We start from the raw sequence: 20821 nt of genomic DNA, 5'->3' as shown, positions 1-20821 counted from the left end.
TGTAAAAGAATTCAGCACCACCAAACCAGCTTTACAACAAATGCTAAAGGAAATTCTCTAGGCAGGAAACACAAGAGAAGGAAAAGACCAACAAAAACAAACACAAAACAATGAAGAAAATGGTAATAGGAACATACATATTGATAATTACTTCAAATGTAAATGGATTAAATGTTCCAACCAAGAGACATAGACTGGCTGAATGGATACAATAAAAAGATTCATATATCTGCTGTCTACAAGAGACCCACTGCATACCTAGGGACACATACAGACAGAAAGTGAAGGGATGGAAAAAGATATTTCATGCAAATGGAAATCAAAAGAAAGCTGGAGTAGCAATTCTCATATCAGACAAAATAGACTTTATAATAAAGACTATTACAAGAGACAAAGAAAGACACTAAATAATGATTAAGGGATCAATCCAAGAAGAAGATATAACAATTGTAAATATTAATGCACCCAACAGAGGAGCACTTCAATATATAAGTCAAATGCTAACAGCCATAAAAGGGGAAATTGACAGTAACAAAATAAGAGTAGGGGATTTTAACACCCCAGTTTCACCAGTGGACAGATCATCCAAAATGAAAATAAATAAGGAAAAAGAAACTTTAAATGACAAATAAAACAAGATGATATTTATTGATATTTATAAGACATTCCATCCAAAAACAACAGAATACCATTTTTCTCAACTTCTCATGGAACATTCTCCAGGATAGATCATATCTTGGGTCACAAATCAAGCCCTGGTAAATTTAAGAAATTGAAATTTATCAAGTATCATTTCCGACTACTATCCTATGAGACTAGATATCAATTACAGGAAAAAAAATGTAAAAATTACCAACACATGGAGGCTAAACAATATGCTACTAAATAACCAGGGTATCACTGAAGAAGTCAAAGAGGAAATAAAAAAATACCTAGAAACAAATGACAATGAAAAGATGATGACCCAAAACTGATGGGATGCAGCAAAAGCAGTTCTAAGAGGGAAATTTATAGCAATACAAACCTACCTCAAGAAACAAGAAAAATCTCAAATAAACAAACTAATCTTACACCTAAAGCAACTAGAGAAAGAAGAACAAAAACCCCCAAAGTTAGCAGAAGGAAATAAATCATAAAGATCAGATCAGAAATAAATGAAAAAAAATGAAGGAAATGATAGCAAAGAGCAATAAAACTAAAAGCTGCTTCAACTATATGCCAATAAAATGGACAACCTGGAAGAAATGGACAAATTCTTAGAAAAGCACAACCTTCTAAGACTGAATCAGGAAGAAAGTGTAAACAGGCCAATCACAAGCACTGAAATTGAAACTGTGATTAAAAATCTTCCGACAAACAAAAGCCTAGGACGAGATGGCTTCACAGGGGAATTCTATCAAACATTTAGAGAAGAACTAACACCTATCCTTCTCAAACTCTTCCAAAGTATAGCAGAGGGAGGAACACTCCAAAACTCATTCTATGAGGCCACCATCACCCTGATTCCAAAACCAGACAAAGATGTCACAAGAAAAGAAAACTAAAGGCCAATATCACTGATGAACATAGATGCAAAAACCCTCAACAAAATACTAGCAAAAAGAATCGAACAGCACATTAAAAAGATCATACACCATGATCAAGTGGGTTTTCTCCCAAGAATGCACGGATTCTTAAATATATGGAAATCAATCGTTTTGATACACCATATTAACAATTGAAGGATAAAATCCATATGATCATCTCAATAGATGCAGGAAAAACTTTGACAAAATTCAACACCCATTTATGGTAAAAACCCTCCACAAAGTAGGCATAGAGGGAACTTACCTCCACATAATGAAGGCCATATATGGCAAACCCACAGCCAACATCGTCCTCAATGGTGAAAAACAGAAACCATTTCCACTAAGATCAGGAACAAGACAAAGTTGCCCACTCTCACCACTATTATTCAACATTGTTTTGGAAGTTTTAGCCACAGCAATAAGATAAGAAAAAGAAATAAAAGGAATCCAAATTAGAAAAGAAGAAGTAAAGCAGTCACTGTTTGCAGACGACATGATACTATACATAGAGAATCCTAAAGATACTACCAGAAAACTACTAGAGCTAATAAATGAATCTGGTAAAGTTAGCAGGATACAAAATTAATGCACAGAAATATCTTGCATTCCTATTCACTAATGATGAAAACTCTGAAAGAGAAATTATGGAAACATTCCCATTTACCATTGCAACAAAAAGAATAAAATACCTAGGAATAAACCTACTTAAGGAAACAAAAGACCTGTATGCAGAAAACTATGAGACACTGATGAAAGAAATTAAAGGTGAAACAAACAGATGGAGAAATATACCATGTTCTTGAATTGGAAGAATCAACATTGTGAAAATGACTATACTACCCAAAGCAATCTACAGATTCAATGCAATCCATATCAAACTACCAATTACATTTTTCACAGAACTAGAACAAAAAATTCCACAATTTGTCTGGAAACACAAAAGACCCTGAATAGCCAAAACAATCTTGAGAAAGAAAAACGGAGCTGGAGGAATCAGTCTCCCACACTTCAGACTATACTACAAAGCTACAGTAATCAAGACAGTATGGTACTGACACAGAAACAGAAATATAGATCAATGGAACAGGATAGAAAGCCCAGAGATAAACCCACGCTCATATGGTCACATTATCTTTGATAAAGGAGGCAAGAATATACAATGGATAAATGACTGCCACTTCAATAAGTTGTGCTGAGAAAACTAGAGAGCTTCATGTAAAAGAATGAAATTAGAACACTGTTTAACACCATACACAAAAGTAAACTCAATATGGGTTAAAAACCTAAATGTAAGGCCAGACACTATAAAACTCTTAGAGGAAAACATGGGCAGAACACTCTATGACATAAATCACAGCAAGATCCTCTTTGACCCACCTCCTAGAGTAATGGAAATAAAAACAAAAATAAACAAATGGGACCTAATGAAACTTAAAAGCTTTTGCACAACAAACGAAACCATAAACAAGACGAAAAGACAACCCTCAGAATGGGAGAAAATATTTGCAAATGAAGCAACTGACAAAGGATTAATCTCCAAAATTTACAAGCAGCTCTTGTAGCTCAATATCAAAAAAAACAAACCACCCAATCCCAAAATGGGCAGAACCTAAACAGACATTTCTCCAAAGAAGATATACAGATTGCCAACAAACACATGGAAGGATGCTCAACATTACTAATCATTAGAGAAATGCAAATCAAAACTACAGTGAGGTATCTCCTCACACCAGTCAGAATGGCCATCATCAAAACATCTACAAACAATAAATGCTGGAGAGGGTGTGGAGAAAAGGGAACTCTCTTGCACTGTTGGTGAGTATGTAAATTGATACAGCCACTATGGAGAACAATATCTAGGTTTGTTAAAAACCTAAAAATAAAACTACCATATGACCCAGCAATCCCACTACTGGCATATAGCCAGAGAAAACCATAATTCAAAAAGACAAATGCTCCCCAGTGTTCATTGCAGCACTATTTACAATAGCCAGGACATGGAAGCAACCTAAGTGTCCATCAACAGATGAATGGATAAAGAAGATGTGGCACATATATACAATGGAATATTACTCAGCCATAAAAAGAAACGAAATTGAGCTATTTGTAGTGAGGTAGATGGAGTTAGAGTCTGTCATACAGAGTGAAGTGAGTCAGAAAGAGAAAAACAAATACTGTATGTTAACAAGTATATATGGAATCTACAAAAAAAAAAAAAGGTTCTGACAAACCTAGGGGCAGGACAGGAATAAAGATGCAGATGTAGAGAATGGACTTCAGGACACAGGGCGGGGGAATGGTAAGCTTGGAGGAAGTGAGAGAGTGGCATTGACATATGTACACTACTAAACGTAAAATAGATAGCTAGTGGGAAGCAGCCGCATAGCACAGGAATATCAGCTAGGTGCTTTGTGACCACCTAGAGGGGTGGGATGGGGAGGGTGGGAGGGAGGGAGATGCAAGAGGGAAGAGAAATGGGAACATATTGTATATGTATAACTGGTTCACTTTGTTATAAAGCAGAAACTAACACACCATTGTAAAGCAATTATACTCCAATAAAGATTTTAAGAAAAAAATATAACAAGTGACTACCTCTTAGACCCTGTGCTTAATATGCCACATACATTAAAGCATTTCAAATTAGAACAATCCTATAGGGAGATATGTTATCCCAAATTTGCCAGTGGTTATATGTCTGGGATAGTGGCGTTGGGTAGGTAGGATTAGAGATGCAGAGATTTTAAAAAATGCTTCAGGTTAAAACTGAAAGAAAAACTTAGTAGATGAGTTTTGTCTGTCAACTGGCTAATGTCCAAGAGCAATCAGCAAATTAGTAAATCTTTCCCATGTCAACCAACTTAATGTGTGTTCACAGGGGAATGATTAACACATTTCCTTGAGGATGTCTTTATCAGAGCCAACTGCTACACTGTAACACTCCTCACTATACCTTAAAATTGAGGAACCACTGCCAAGTCTGCACAATGGTGACTCCTCTAGGACAGTGACTATGAATTGCTTATGTTTATGTCTCTCTTGGTGCTTTAAGTCAAGGCTAATTCACGGCAACTTCAGTCAGATTTTTGGAACATCCTGTCTCGGGGTTTAACACATGCCATAAAAGACCCTGAGCTATCCATTAGCATCAAGGCTGATAAAATCAGGACCACTCAAGTCCCAAATCTGGAAAGTTGGGGTATCTGTGACTAAGACTTAATGAAATTACACGTTTATGATTCAGTGAACTCAATTTCTTTTCACAGTATGGAGAGCTGACTTTCTGCCAAGAAAAATATGTTTTGTAGATGTGTTATAATAGAAAGTCAAATATGAGTTTTTATGAAGATGAAAATTTACTGGAAATTACTGGAGATTATCTTTCACATCACCAGAATTACTGTGACTTCTGCTTTCTGGTTGAAGAAGGTCTATGAAAAGCACCATTAGGAGCACAGTGGTGGAAGAAGAGTGAGGGTTGGTATTTGTTCATTTGCCTCTCTCCCTGAAAGGCTGGCTTGGGCCAACCTATGTCCTGTGACTGAAGGTCTCTTTCCTTCCAGGTTCAGGCCACTGACTCCTCTCCTTCATTTCTTCAGACCTAGTAATGATAATAGTCATCTCCAAGCTACTACATTTCCCCTTGTGGTAACTCTACATTCATACCCTTTTAAACAACCCATTATAAAGAAACCCACACTGAATTATCTGTTTTGAATGCACTATCCGTTTTCTGTTGGACAGAAACATCAACCCCTCAGGCATAAAACAGCCCTAGATTTATTGTGTCTGCCTTCTCCATCATCCTTTTTTAGAGTTTTTTTTTATTTTTAATCCCCATGTTAAACCTCCTGATCTTTACCTTTCTGCCTTCAACTTTCTCTCACCTTTCAAAAGGCTGTGATCCCTTCTCTTGTTATCCATTTGTTAGCTTTTTTTTTTTTTTAGCTTTGAACCACATTATTACTGTTCTGACCATAATCATAGTTTAGTTTTCTGAAGGTAAAAATCTACTGCAGCCAAATGGATTACAAAGACTCAAAATTCCCTGTGAATATAAACTGCAAATGGCATAAATGACTTTTGCTATTTGCAAGTGGCTTGATAACACATGTAGTGCTATATGCAAATGAGTGCTGATGTGAAAGTGGCTTTGTCACTTGAGACTAATGTGTTTTAGGTGAAAAAAGTTTCATGGTACAGAGGTTTCTTTTTTTTTTTTAACGTCTTTATTGGAGTATAATTGCATTACAATGTTGTGTTAGTTTCTGCTACATAACAATGTGAATCAGCTATATGTATACATATATCCCTACTGATAATTCTTACCTATGTCAGTTGCTTTGAATCTCTTAACTGACCCTGGAATACTTATGACAATAGCTTTTGCATCTACAGAATATAAAAACAACCCTTCAAAGTTAAACTGAATCATTTTTCTATTGATTCACTTGTCAAACATGTAATCAGTGTCTACTGTATGTCAGGCACTATGCTTGGTTTACAGATTTCAAAAATGAATAGAATACAATCTCTGCCTTCAAGAAACTCACAGCTAGTGGTGGAGGCAGAAACATAATCATAAAGCAGAATACAATGTATAAGAGCAATAGAGAAATAGAGAAACAAACAAAATATTGTAGGAGCATAAAGGAGTAACCAAATTACACTGGGTAATTATAGAATATTTTCCAGAGGAGACAATTGCTGAACTAAATCAACAGGAGTGGACATGTACAACTGCCTGTAAACATATCCTACTGAATGTCCTATAGAAACTTCAAACTCAAAAAGGGCCAAAGTGACACATCATCACTTAACTTAAATATTCTTCTTCTGTATTCTCTCTATTCTTAGGTTCCATTCAGTCACCTAAGTTACGAACCAGGGCAGCAACCATATCCAATCAATTATTTATAAAGTCCTGTCCATTTAACTCCTTCAAAGGAATAGAAAGAGAGAGCTCACCAAGCATGAGTCAGAACTGATAAGAACACTGAGAGCTCAATTGTGGTTGGAAATTATGAGGGGCTAATATTTGTGTTTACAGGTATTTCTCAAAAAATACCCAAATCTTTACTTAAAAATGAAAAGCAAATCTAATCATGGAATGATTTAACTCTTCAGAGACAATTTAAGAGACTTTTGTATCAGACTATCTGGGATTTCATTTTCATACCAGTGCCCTTGGAAATTTACACATACCCCCTTGAGGTGAAAGTGGGGAAAGTAATTATTTCAGACACACCAGAGAATTAATGCTTTTCCTGAATAATGTTACTTATGGAGTATGTTTTACATAAGAATATTTTTGAAACCACAAAAAAAAAAAAAATGTCGAGACAGCAAGGCTGAGAGTAAGAGGAAAGTGAACGTCTCTGGACACCTATCACTGGTCATGATACTAATCTGCCACTCAAGAGAGAGAGATTATTTCTCTTTAATTTCTAGTTTTATGATAAAGTCCTTCTTGAGATTTGAGTAAGCATAGGACATAATATAATTTCATTTAAAGTAGGTTGTTATCAGGACCAAAGATTCATTGAAATGCCTACAAAACATTAAGGGAGCTTATTTGGAAGTACTAGCTATTTTTTAAAAATCAATCCATCAAGACTATGTTATCAGTAATAGGAAGATAATACAATTTGAAAACTGCATTGGAGTAAAATAAATGAAATTCACAAATTCCTTAGACTACAGCACAGAATTTTGTTGTTTAATGCAAACTGAATAGTATTGCTGCTCTTCATTTTTTGGTTCATTTTACAAAGTAACCTTAAATGTGAATATTCTAAAATTGCTGTGCTAAATAAAATGGATTCTGCATTCCTTTCACATCAGGAAGTGCTTAGTAATTATTGCTGTCTCTGGGATGTTATACTGCATTGATCCAGGCATTGAACTCTGATGATTTTGATTTGTTCCTAAAGCTCGAATGGGGTTTAGTGAACAGTATCATTTTCCCAAGAGTAATTCTCCTTGCTGTGTATGTTTCCTTCATCCCCCCGAAATGCCACACAACTTGGAAACTCTGAGTAGATCGTGACCTTATATTTTTTAGTTCAGTATATAATAATGCCTTCTATTTACAACAGTTTTTCCTTAGGATCATTACAGGACCCACTAAAATGTATTATCTTAAACATGCCTATGTCCTAGTTCAAAAGGAAGGTATGTCTAATACTAATTTTTCAGCTGAAAAACTTTGAAGAATAAAAATAATTGTCCTCCCCACTTTCTCTCCCCATCTCTCTCTCACACACACACAGTAGAACATCTACAAATTTTATTTTTACTTTAGGCTCAAATTAACACATTGATTTCCTGTCCTTTTCTTATACCTCAAAAAATATCCACTGTATCTCATTTATTGGCTGTTTACCTTTATATATACTTATAAAACTTTTTCTTTAAAGTTTAGTAACATAAGACCAAAAGTTCTTAGGTAAGAACACTACACACCACTAAAAAATAACCTCTCCCTAGTAGAGCCACCACTAGAACATCATAATTATAGAAAACTATAAATTATTCTCCAAGGAAATGTGAAAGTACAAATGCCAATCCATTTGGATATAACTATGTCCAACCTTACTGAAAATAGTAGGTTTTTCTCTAAGATGGAAGACAAAAGTGATCTTCAATTTTGAATCATAAGATATAAGCTCAGCACATGTAAATCCAGCCATGGAGTCCATCAATAAGTCATTACTAAAGTTTCATGAAAAAGAGACTTCATAGAGATTTTAAATTCTAATGGATGAGACACTTAGATAAAACATATTTTTCCTCTGTTCTTACTGGGATGAAAAATATGTAATATTTTATGTTATCCAAGTTAATCAGAAAACATTTACTCATGGTGCTTTTGAGGATTCCAAAATTATCATTAATTTACTGAATTTTGGAACCTAAGTCCCAATTTCCAATGTTTCTTGAAACTTCTATTGCTTTATAGGATACAGCTTTCAAGGATTCTAGGGGTGTTCTGTGTTGAAGCTGTTCTCATAATGATATCAGAAAATAAAATGACAGACACATACAAAAACCTTACATTTTGCTATATCGATTCCAATAAACTAAAGTAAATGAGAAGTTGTAATTTCCTATTCTGTTCCATGGTTACCACATCAATTATTCTTGATAAGCTCCCCAACTATAATAAGATTGGTACACTCTCAGATTTACCTAAATGGGAAACAAAGCAAACCTTCTTGGGGAAACTTAAATTCTATCAGGTTTTTCTCCCAGTAAAGAACACCAGCGTTGAGTTATTTCATCACCTACTGGAAAAAAAGATGGCATTCCACGTTACTACTCTCAAGCCCAAAATGAGGAACCCAGTTATTCTTCTCAGTCCTCAATTCAAATAGCCTTATTTCATATTTCTACACCTGACTTATCATAGAATAATCTCTGAAATGGCCTGCATTTAGTGGTTTAAAAGTCGTATATGTTGTTTACAAAGAAGAAAACATTTTTTCACTGGAGACATCTGGTAGACACCAGGATAAAGTGCCATAATGGGCTTCCTGGTATGAGACTCTGAAAAGACACTCATAATTTACACAGCATTCTTGCCTCAAATGCATAACCTGAATCCCCTCATGGGGAAAGTTCTACAAAATAAATGGCATATTTTTTTAAATGTCATGAAAGACAAAGAAACAAAAATTAAGTGCAATGAATGCCCCAGAATTGGACCCTAAGCCAAGAAAACCAAACCAAAACAAGCAAAAACCACTAGAAAGGACATATGTCAACTGAAAATATTTTAATAAGATCTTTAGATAATTGTATTAACATTGTTTCCTGTTTTTGATCAACGTACTGTGTTTATATACATGAATATCCTTAACCTTAGGAAACATACCCGAAAATATTTAACAGTAAAGGGGCATGATACCTGCAACTTATTCTCAAATGGTTCTGAAGAGAAACACACACACACACATATGGGAGGAGGGGGCCAGAGATGGAGATATTACAGCAAATGTGGCAAAATGTTAATAATTGGTGAATCTGAGAAGAGTATATAGGAGTTCTTTGTACTATTATTCTGACTTTTCTGTAAGTTTCAAATTATTTCAAAATAAAAAGTTTTTAAAAATATTATATAAGTGGTTTTCTGGGTTGAAGATGGAGGAGAAGTAGGAGGACATGGAGTTCATATCTCTCCACAGATACATCAGGAATACAACTATAGATGCAACAATTCTCGCAGAACACTGGCTGAACACTAGCAGAAGACCTTGGACACCAGAAATGACTATAAAGATCCCTGCATAACTGGCTAGGATGAAAAAAAGAAGAGAGGAGGAGGAGGAGAGGAAGCAGGATGGGACCTGCACCCCAGGGTGGGGGAGCTGAAACAGAGGAAAGATTCCTGAATTCAGGGAAACCCTCTCGCTGGTGGGGAAATCGACTGGGACAAGAGGGAAGCACTTGAGGCTGTCAGAAGAGGGTGAAGAGGTCGATCTGTAGCAGACCTGACAGAGTGAGAAATACACAGGTAGTCCGTACCATGGCACTATGTGCCCCAGACTGAGATGTATGTTCAAAGGTATGCAAGGGGCTGGGAACTGGAGATTGGGGATTGGAGAACAGGCCCAGAGCAAGAACAGCTGTCGGCTGTGGGGAGATGGACTGAGGGGAAGGGAAGGAGGAAACCCACAATGGGGAATGCCTAAGGAGGAAGACCAGACTGCCATGGAAGCAGCAGTAGCAGCACTGAGTCACACACAAGGGGAGGAGCCACTATTGTAGACTCTCTCTCCCTACACGCCAGCACCTGCAGGTGGACAATAAAAGAAGCCCTCTCAGGGCTGGCTCTCATGCTCCAGCTGCCAAGCAATAGAAAAAGCTCCCTCAGGGCTGGGCCTCATGAGCCTGTTGCTGGGTGCCAGAAAATGCCCGCGCCAGGATGCCCCTCACGCACCTATGCTGGGTGCCAGAAAAGGCCCTCACTAGGGTCATATCTCTTGTGCCAGTGGCTGCCGGCTTCCCTGCACATTTGGTGCCACTGGGGCTCCTGAGATCCAAGAAGTCATATGACCTCTGTGCCCTGTCCTCACTGGGGCAGATCCAAGAGTTCCAAGGCAGCCTCAGGGCGAGACTCCTGTGGGTGAATCACACACTGAGGTGGGGATAAAACCAAAGCTGAACCCCAGGGATGGGGCAACTAAGGAAGAAGATCAAAAATCTTCCCATCAGCTGTACAAGCTGCAGATTAAATCCCCACAATCAGTTAGGTAGACCCTGTGTCTATGGAATATCTGAGTAGACAATGAGTGTTCCCACAAATGAAAACAGTCTAGCTCTGGCAGCTGTGGACTTTGGGGGCAAACACACGCAAGAACTGGGCCAGATCAGAGTCTGAGTGGTCCACACAGGGCCCACAGAAGGTCCAGAGACCAGCCTAGAGGCAGAGGAGAGCTTCTTGGAGAGGTGGAGGTGGGCTGTGTCTCACAGCATGTGCAAGGACACTTACAGCTGAGACGCCATGGAAACCTAATTACTACTATTAATTTTATTATGATTTGATTCATTCTGTTGTTGGTTCTGGCTTTTTTTTCTTTGTTGTTGTTTTAGTTTGTTTTTCTTTTTGTCTTTTGGGGTCTTCACTTTTATAATATATTTTTTATTTTTTATATATTTCTATTTTTACTTTGCTTTTCTGTTGCTTTGTGTTCTTTTCCCTAATTTTTGTCTTCTTCTTGTTCTTTAGTATATTTTTATTTTTTTAATATTTCCATTTCTACTTTGCTTTTCTGTTGTCTTGTGTTTTTTCCCTTTTTATTTTATTTTATTATTATTATTTTTTAAATGATTTGTATCAGTTTGTTCTGTTTCCTTGCTTTATTCTTCAGTTGGCACACTGCTTTGCTTTTGTTTTCAGGTTTTGTGTTTTGCTTACTTTTGATCCTAACTGTTTGATTTTGTTTTTGAGTTCTTCTATTTGTCTAGTTATTCTCTTCTTTTTGTTTTATCTGGTTCTGTTTTTGTTTGTTTTGCATGTGTGTGTTTCCTTCTTTCTGTTTTTGTTTTTTTCGATTTGGTTTTTACCATTTCTCTCAGTTTTTGTTTGTCTTTTTTTCCCTAATATATTTTCTATTTTCTTTTTTTATATTTATATTTCTACGTTACTCCTCTGTTGTTCGGTGTTTTTTCCCCTTTCTCTTTTTCTTTCTTTCTTTTTTTTATCATTTTCATCACTTTGTTTTCTTTTTTTACATAATTCTTCAGTGGGCACTCTGGTTTTGCTTTTGGTTTTGTGTTTTTGTCAGTTTTCTTTTTAATTGTTTGATTCTGTTCTTGGGTTTGTCTGGTTATTCTCCTGTTTTTTGTTTTATTTGTTTCTTTTCTGTGTGTGCATGCTTCCTTGTTTCTGTTTTTATTTATTTGATGTTACTTTTACCATTTTCTGGGGTTTTGTTAGTCTTTGTTTTTTAATCCCCTTTATTTCCAGGAGGAGAAACTTGTGGGGTCTTACTTCCTCGACCAGAAGTCGGACCCAAGGCTCTGGTGTGAGAATAATGAGTTCAGGACACTGGAAAACTAGAGAATTGCTGGCCCCAGAGAAGACTAATCACCGAGAGCTTGAACAGAGGTTTCTATCTGAATCCAAGACCTGGCTCCACCCAAGAGTCAGCATCTATCAACACTGGACGTCTAACAACAAACAACAAACAGGACAGGAACACAAACCCACTCATCACACACACTACCTAAAGTCATACTAAGTTCACAAACACCCCAAAATACACCACCTGACATGGCCCTGCTGATCAGAGGGAAAAGACTCCACCTGGCAGGTTCCACCTGCCAGAACACAGGCACAAGTCCCTCCCATTAGGAAGCCTATGCAAGCCACTGGACCAACATATCCAGCAGGGGCAGAGAACAGAAGAAAGAGGAACTATGACCCTGCAGCCTAGGGAAAGGAGACCTCAAATACTGTAAATTAGACAAAATGAGAAGACAGAGAAATATCTTACAGGCAAAGGAGAAGATAAAAAACCCACAAGAGCAAAAAAATGATGAGGAAATAGGTAAACTACCTGAAAAAGAATTCAGAATAATGATAGTAAACATGATGCAAAATCTTGGAAATAGAAGAGAGAAAATACAAGAAACGTTTAACAAGGACCTAGAAGAACTAAAGAAAAAACAAACAGTGATGAACAACACAATAAATGAAATTTAAAATATTCTAGAAGGAAACAATAGCAGAATAATGGAGGCAGAAGAATGAATAAGTGAACTGGAGATACAATTGTGGAAATAACTGCCACGGAGCAGAATAAAGAAAGAAGAATGAAAAGATGTCTCATAGACATCTGGGACAATATTAAACACACCAACATTTGAATTATAGGGGTCCCAGAAGAAGAAAGGAAAAAGAAAGGGTATGAGAAAATATTTGAAGAGATTTTACTTGAAAACTTCCATAACATGGGAAAGGAAATAGAAAATCAAGTCCTAGAAGAGCAGAGTCCCATACAGGACAGACCCAAGGAGAAACATGCCAAGACACATATTAAACAAATTATCAAAAATTAAATTCAAAGAAAAAATATTAAAAGCAGCAAAAGAAAAGCAACAAATAATATAAAAGGGAATCCCCATAATGTTAACAGCTGATTTTTCAGCAGAAACTCTGCTGGCCAGAAGGGAGGGGCAGGATATATTTAAAGAGATGAAAAAGAAAAAACTAAAATAAAGCTTACTCTACCCAGTGAGGATCTCATTCAAATGCAATGGAGAAATCAAAAGCTTTACAGACAAGCAAACGTTAAGAGAATTCAGCACCACCAAACAAGCTCTACAACAAATGCTAAAGGAACTTCTCTAAGCGGGAAACAGGAGAAGAAAAGGACCTACAAAAACAAACCCAAAACAATTAAGAAAATGGTAATAGGAACATACATATCAATAATTACCTTTAATGTGAATAGATTAAATTCTCCAAACGAAACACACAGACTGGCTAAATGGATTCAAAAACAAGACCTGTATGTATGCTGTCAAGAGACCCAATTCAGACCTAGGGACACATACACACTGAAGTGAGGGGATGGAAAAATATATTCAATGCAAATGGAAATCAAAAGAAAGCTGGAGTAGCAATTCTAATACCAGGGGAAAAAAAGAATTTAAAGTAAAGATTATTACAAGAGACAAAGAAGGACACGACATAATGATCAAGGGATCAATACAAGAAGAAGATATAACAATTGTAAATATATATGCACCCAACATAGGAGCACCACAATACATAAGGCAAATGCTGACAACCATAAAAGGGGAAATTGACAGTAACACAATAATGGTAGGGGACTTTAACACCCCACATACACCAATGGACAAATCATCCAAAAAGAAAAAAATAAGGAAACACAAGTTTAAAATGACACATTAGACCAGATGTATGTAATTGATATTTACAGGACATTCCATCCAAAAAGAGCAGATTACACTATCTTCTCAAGGGCACATGGAACATTCTCCAGGATAGATCACATCTTGGGTCACAAATTAACCTAGATAAATTTAAGAAAATTGAAGTCATATAAAGCATCTTTTCTCACAACAAGTCTATGAAACTAAATATCAATTATTGGAAAAAAATTGTAAAAAAAATACAAATACATGGAGGCTAAACAACGCACTACTAAAAAACCAAGAGACCACTGAAGAAACCAAAATGGAAATCGAAAAATACCTACAGACAAATGACAAGAACAACACGATCCAAAACCTATGGGATGCAGCAAAAGCAGTTCTAAGAGGGAAGTTCATAGCAATACAACCCTACCTCAAGAAACAACAAAAACCTCAAATACACAACCTAATATTACACCTAAAACAATTAGAGAAAGAAGAAAAACAAAAAATATATATAATAATATATATAAAATAGATAATTAATAACCACCTACTGTAAAAAATAAATAAATAAAAATAAGAACAATGGGGAAAAAACCCAAAAATAGCAGAAGGAAAGATATCATAAAGATCAGATCAGAAATATATGAAAAAGAAATGAAGTAAACAATAACCAAGATCAATAAAACTAAAAGTGGATCCTTTGAGAGGATAATAAAATTGATAAACCATTAGTCAGGCTCATCAGGAAAGAAAAGGAAAAATACTCAAATCAATAGAGTTAGAAATGGAAAAGAAGTAACAACTGACACTGCAGAGCTACAGAAGATCATGAGAGACTACTACAAGTAACTATATGCCAATAAAATAGACAAATTCTTAGAAAGTACAACCTTCCAAGACTGAACCAGGAAGAAATAGACAATATAAACAGACCAATCACAAGGACTGAAATTGAAAATGTGATTAAAAACCTGCCAACAAACAAAACCAAAAGGTCAGATGGCTTCATAGGCAAATTCAATCAAAGATTTAAGAAGAGCTAACACCTATCCTCTTAAACTCTTCCAAAATACAGCAGAGGGAGGAATACTGCCAAACTCATTCAACAAGGCCACCATCACCCTGATAACAAAACCAGACAAAGGTGTCACAAAAAAAGAAAATTACAGGACCATATCACTGATGAACAGAGATGCAAAAATCCTTAACAAAATACTGGCAAACAGAATACAACAGCACAGTAAAAGGATAATACATCATGATCAAGTGGGCTTTCTCCCAGGAATGCAAGTGTACTTCAATATATGCAAATCAATCAATTTGATATGCCATATTAACAAATTGAAGGATAAAAACCATATGACAATCTCAATAGATGCAGAAAAACCTTTCCAAAACTTTCTTTTTTTAAAAAAATCTTTATTGGAGTATAATTGCTTTACAATGGTTTGTTAGTTTCTGCTTTATAACAAAGTGAATCAGCTATACATATACATATATCCACATATCTCCTCCATCTTGCATCTCCCTCCCATCCTCCCTACCTCACCACTCTAGGTGGTCACAGAACACTGAGCTGATCTCCCTGTGCTATGTGACTGCTTCCCACTAGTTATCTATTTTACATTTGGTAATATATATAAGTCCAAGCCAATCTCTCACTTCATTCCAGCTTACCCTTCCCTTCCCCATGTCCTAAAGTCCATTCTCTACATGTGAGTCTTTATACCTGTTCTTCCCCTAGGTTCTTCAGAAACTTTTTTTTTTTTTTAGATTCCATATATATGTGTTAGCATACGGTATTTGTTTTTCTCTTCCTGACTTACTTCACTCTGTATGACAGTATCTAGGTCCATGTACCTCACTACAAATAACTCAATCTTGTTTCTTTTTATGGCTGAGTAATATTCCATTGTATATATGTGTCACAGCTTCTTTATCCATTCATCTCTCAATGGACACTTAGATTGCTTCCATATCCTGGCTATTATAAAAAGAGGTGCAATGAACATTGTGGTACATAACCCTTTTTGAATTATGGTTTTCTCAGGGTATATGCCCAGTAGTGAGATTGCTAGGCCATATGGTAGTTCTATTTTTAGTTTTTTAAGGAACATCCATTGTGTTCACCATAGTGGCTCTATCAATTTACATTCCCACCAACAGTGGGAGGGTTCCCTTTTCTCCACACCCTCCCAGCATTTATTGTTTGTAGATTTTCTGATGATGGCCATTCTTACTGGGGTGAGGTGATACCACATTGTAGTTTTGATTTGCACTTCTCAAATGATTAGTGATGTTCAACATCCTTTCATGGGTTTTTTGGCAATTTGTATATCTCCTTTGGAGAAATCTCTATTTAGGTGGTCTGCTCATTTTTGGATTGAGTTGTTTGTTTTTTTGATATTGAGCTGCATGAGCTGCTTGTAAATTTTGGAGATTAATCCTTTGTCAGTTGCTTCATTTGCAAATATTTTTTCCCATTCTGAGAGTTGTCTTTTCATCTTGTTTATGGTTTCCTTTGCAATGCAAAAGCTCGTAAGTTCCATTTGTTTATTTTTGTTTTAATTTCCATTTCTCTAGGAGGTGGGTCAAAAAGGGTCTTGCTGTGATTTATGTCATAGAGTGTTCTGCCTATGTTTTCCTCTAAGAGGTTTATAGTGTCTGGCCTTACATTTAGGTTTTTAATTTATTTTGCATTTGTTATTTTGAATGGTGTTAAGAAGTGTTCTAAATTCATTCTTTACATGTAGCTGTCCGGTTTTTCCACCACTTATTGAAGAAGCTGTCTTTTCTGCATTGTATATTCTTGTTTCTTTTATCAAAAATAAGGTGACCATATGTGCATGGGTTTATCTCTGGGCTTCATATCCTATTCCATTGATGTATGTTTCTGTTTGTGTAACCAGTACCATACTGTCTTGATTACTGAAGCTTTGTAGTATAGTCTGAAGTCTGGGAGCCTGATTCCTCCAGCTCCGTTTTTCTTTCTCAAGATTGCTTTGGTTATTCGGGGTCTTTTGTATTTCCATACAAACTGAAATTTTTTCTTCTAATTCTGTGAAAAATGCCATTGGTGGTTTGATAGGGATTGCAGTGAATCTGTAGGTTGCTTTGCGTAGTATAGTCATTTTCACAATGTTGAAGCTTCCAGTCCAAGAACATGGTATATCTCTCCATCTGTTCGTATCATCTTTAATTTCTTTCATCACTGTCTTATACTTTTCTGCACATAGGTCTTTTGTCTCCTTAGGTAGGTTTATTCTTAAGTATTTTATTCTTATTGTTGCAATGGTAAATGGGAGTGTTTCCTTAATTTCTCTTTCAAATTTTTCATCATTAGTGTATAGGAATGCAAGAGAATTCTGTGCATTAATTTTGTACTTGCTACTTTACCAAATTCATTGATTAACTCTAGTAGTTTTCTGGTAACATCTTTAGGATTCTCTATGTATAGTAACATGTCATCTGCAAACAGTGACAGCTTTACTTCTTCTTTTCCGATTTGGATTCCTTTTATTTCTTTTTCTTCTCTGATTGCTGTGGCTAAAACTTCCAAAACTATGTGGAATAATAGTGGTAAGAGTGGACAACCTTGTTTTGGTCCTGATCTTAGAGGAAATTGTTGCAGTTTTTCACCACTGAGAACGATGTTGGCTGTGGGTTTGTCATATATGGATTTTATTATGTGGAGGTAAGTTCCCTCTATGCCTACTTTCTGGAGGATTTTTATTGTAAATGGGTGTTGAATTTTGTTGAGAGCTTTTTCTGCATCTACTGAGATGATCATATGGTTTTTCTCCCTCAATTTATTAATATGGTGTATCACATTGATTGATTTGCGTATATTGAAGAACCTTGCCTTCCTGGAATAAAACCCACTTGATCATGGTGTATGCTCCTTTTAATATGCTGTTAGATTCTGTTTGCTAGTATTTTGTTGAGGATATTTGCATCTATGTTTATCAGTGATATTGGCCTACAGTTTTCTTTCTTTGTGACATCTTTGTCTGGTTTTGGTATCAGGGTGATGGTGGCCTTGTACAATGAGTTTGGGAGTGTTCCTCCTTCTGCTGTATTTTGGAAGACTTTGAGAAGGATAGGTGTTAGCTCTTCTGAAAATGTTTGATAGAATTCTCCTGTGAAGCCATCTGGTCCTGCGGGTTTTTTTTTTTTTTTTTTTTTTTGAAGGTTTTTAATCACAGTCTCAATTTCAGTGCTTGTGATTGCTCTGTTTATATTTTCTATTTCTTCCTGGTTCAGTCTCAGAAGGTTGTGCTTTTCTAAGAATTTGTCCATTTCTTCCAAGTTGTCCATTTTATTGGCATATAGTTGCTTGTAGTGATCTCTCATGATCCTTTGTATTTCTGCAATGTCAGTTGTTACTTCTCCTTTTCGTTTCTAATTCTATTGATTTGAGTCTTCTCCCATTTTTTCTTGATGATCCTGGCTAATGGTTTATCAATTTTGTTCATCTTCTGAAAGAACAAGCTTTTAGTTTTATTGATCTTTTCTATCATTTCTTTTTCATTTATTTCTGATCTGATCTTTATGATTTCTTTCCTTCTGCTAACTTTGGGGTTTTTTTGTTCTGCTTTCTCTACTTGCTTTAGGTGTAAGGTTAGGTTGTTTATATGAGATATTTCTTGTTTCTTGAGGCAGGATTGTAGTGCTATAAACTCCCCTCTTATAACTGCTTTTGCTGCATCCCATCGGTTTTGGGTCATCATGTTTTCATTGTCATTTGTTTCTAGGTATTTTTTGATTTCCTCTTTGATTTCTTCAGTGATCTTTTGGTTATTAAGTAGTGTACTGTTTAACCTCCATATATTTTTATTTTTGGTAGATTTTTTCCTGTAATTGATATTTAATCTCATAGCATGGTGGTCAGAAAAGATACTTGATATGATTTCAATTTTCTTAAATTTACCAAGGCTTGATTTGTGACCCAAGATATTATCTATCATGGAGAATGTTCCATGAGTATTTGAGAAGAAAGTGTTTTCTGTTGTTTTTGGATGGAATGTCCTATAAATGTCAATTAAGTCCCTCTTGTTTAATGTATCCTTTAAAGCTTGTGTTTCCTTATTTATTTTCATTTTGAATGATCTGTGCATTGGTGAAAGTAGTGTGGTAAATTACCCTTGTATGATTGTGTTACTGTCTATTTCCTCTTTTATGGCTGTTAACATTTGCCTATGTGCTCCTTAGGTGCTCCTATGTTGGGTGCATAAATATTTACAATTTTTATATCTTCTTGGATTGATCCCTTGATCATTATGTAGTGTCCTTCTTTGTCTATTGCAATAGTCTTTATTTTAAAGTCTATTTTGTCTGATATGAGAATTGCTACTCCAGCTTTCTTTTGATTTCCTTTTGCATGGAATATCTTTTTCCATCCCCTCACGTTCTGTCTGTATGTGTCCCTAGGTGTGAAGTGCATCTCTTGTAGACAGCATATATACATGTCTTGTTTTGGTATCCATTCAGCCAGTCTATGTCTTTGGTGGGAGCATTGAATTGATACATATTTAAGGTAATTATTGATATGTATGTTCCTATCACCATTTCCTTAATTGTTTTGGGTTTGTTATTGTAGGTCTTTTCCTTCTCTTGTGTTTCCTGCCTAGAGAAGTTCCTTTAGCATTTGTTGTAAAGCTTGTTTGGTGGTGCTGAACTCTCTTTGCTTTTACTTGTCTGTAAAGATTTTCATTTCTCTGTCAAATAGGAATGAGATCCTTGCTGGATAGAGTAATCTTGGTTGTAGGTGTTTCCCTTTCATCACTTTAAATATGTCCTGCCACTCCCTTCTGGCTTGCAGAGTTTCTGCTGAAAGATCAGCTGTTTACCTGGATTCCCTTGTATTTATTTGTTATGATCAGCTGTTTACCAAGGATTCTCTTGTATTTTTTTGTTATGTTTCCCTTGCTGCTTTTAATATTTGTTCTTTGTATTTAATTTTTGATAGTTTTAATTAATATGTGTCTTGGCATGTTTCTCCTTGGATTTATCCTGTATGGGACTCCCTGCACTTCCTGAACTTGATTGACTATTTCCTTTCCCATTCTAGGTAAGTTTTCAACTGTAATCTCTTAAAATATTTTCTCAGTCCCTTCCTTTTTCTCTTCTTCTTCTGAGACCCATATAATTCGAATGTTTGTGCGTTTAATGTTGTCCTAGACGTCTCTGAGACTGTCCTCAGTTCTTTTCATTCTTTTTCTTTATTCTGCTCTGCAGTAGTTATTTCCACTCTTTTACTGTCGAGATCACTTATCCATTCTTCTCCCTCAGTTATTCTGCTCTTCATTCCTTCCTGAGAATATTTAATTTCATTTATTGTGTTTTTCATCATTGTTTGTTTACTCTTTAGTTCTTCTAGGTCCTTGTTAAACGTTTCTTGTATTTCCTCCATTCTATTTCCATGATTTTGGATCATCTTTGCTATCATTACTCTGAATTCCTTTTCATATAGACTGCTTATTTCCTCTTCATTTGTTAGGTCTGGTGGGTTTTTACCCTGCTCCTTCATCTGCTGTTGTGTTTGTTTTCTCATTTTGCTTAACTTACTGTGTTTTGGGTCTCCTTTTCACAGGCTGCAGGTTCGTATTTCCCATTGATTTGGTGTCTGCCCCCAGTTGCTAAGTTTTGTTCAATGGGCTGTGTAGGCTTCCTGGTGGAGGAGACTAGTGCCTGTGTTCTGGTGGATGAGCTGCATCTTGTCTTTCTGGTGGGCACTACCACGTCCGATGGCGTGTTTTGGGTTTTCTTTGACCTTATTATAATTTTAGGTCGTCTCTCTGCTAATGGGTGGAGTTGTGTTCCTGTCTTGCTAGTTTTTTGGCATAAGGTGTGCAGCACTG

At 36.0% G+C, this 20821-nt stretch overlaps 1 long non-coding RNA gene across 1 annotated transcript in view; it reads right to left on the bottom strand.

Moving 5' to 3' along the window:
* Positions 1–11207: 11207 nt before the first annotated feature.
* Positions 11208–20821, bottom strand: part of LOC309614706 — a 411347-nt gene continuing 401733 nt past the window's right edge. Inside the window, exon 2 of the long non-coding RNA XR_014236373.1 lies at positions 11208–20165. This is a non-coding gene — a long non-coding RNA (uncharacterized lncRNA). The remainder of the gene's footprint in view (positions 20166–20821) is intronic.

This window comes from Balaenoptera borealis (assembly GCF_965194805.1).
Source record: "Balaenoptera borealis genome assembly, chromosome: 17".
Classification (NCBI taxonomy): Eukaryota; Metazoa; Chordata; class Mammalia; order Artiodactyla; family Balaenopteridae; genus Balaenoptera; species Balaenoptera borealis.
The sequence above is the reverse complement of the archived record's forward strand: the minus strand, read 5'-3'. Positions and strand labels throughout refer to the sequence as shown.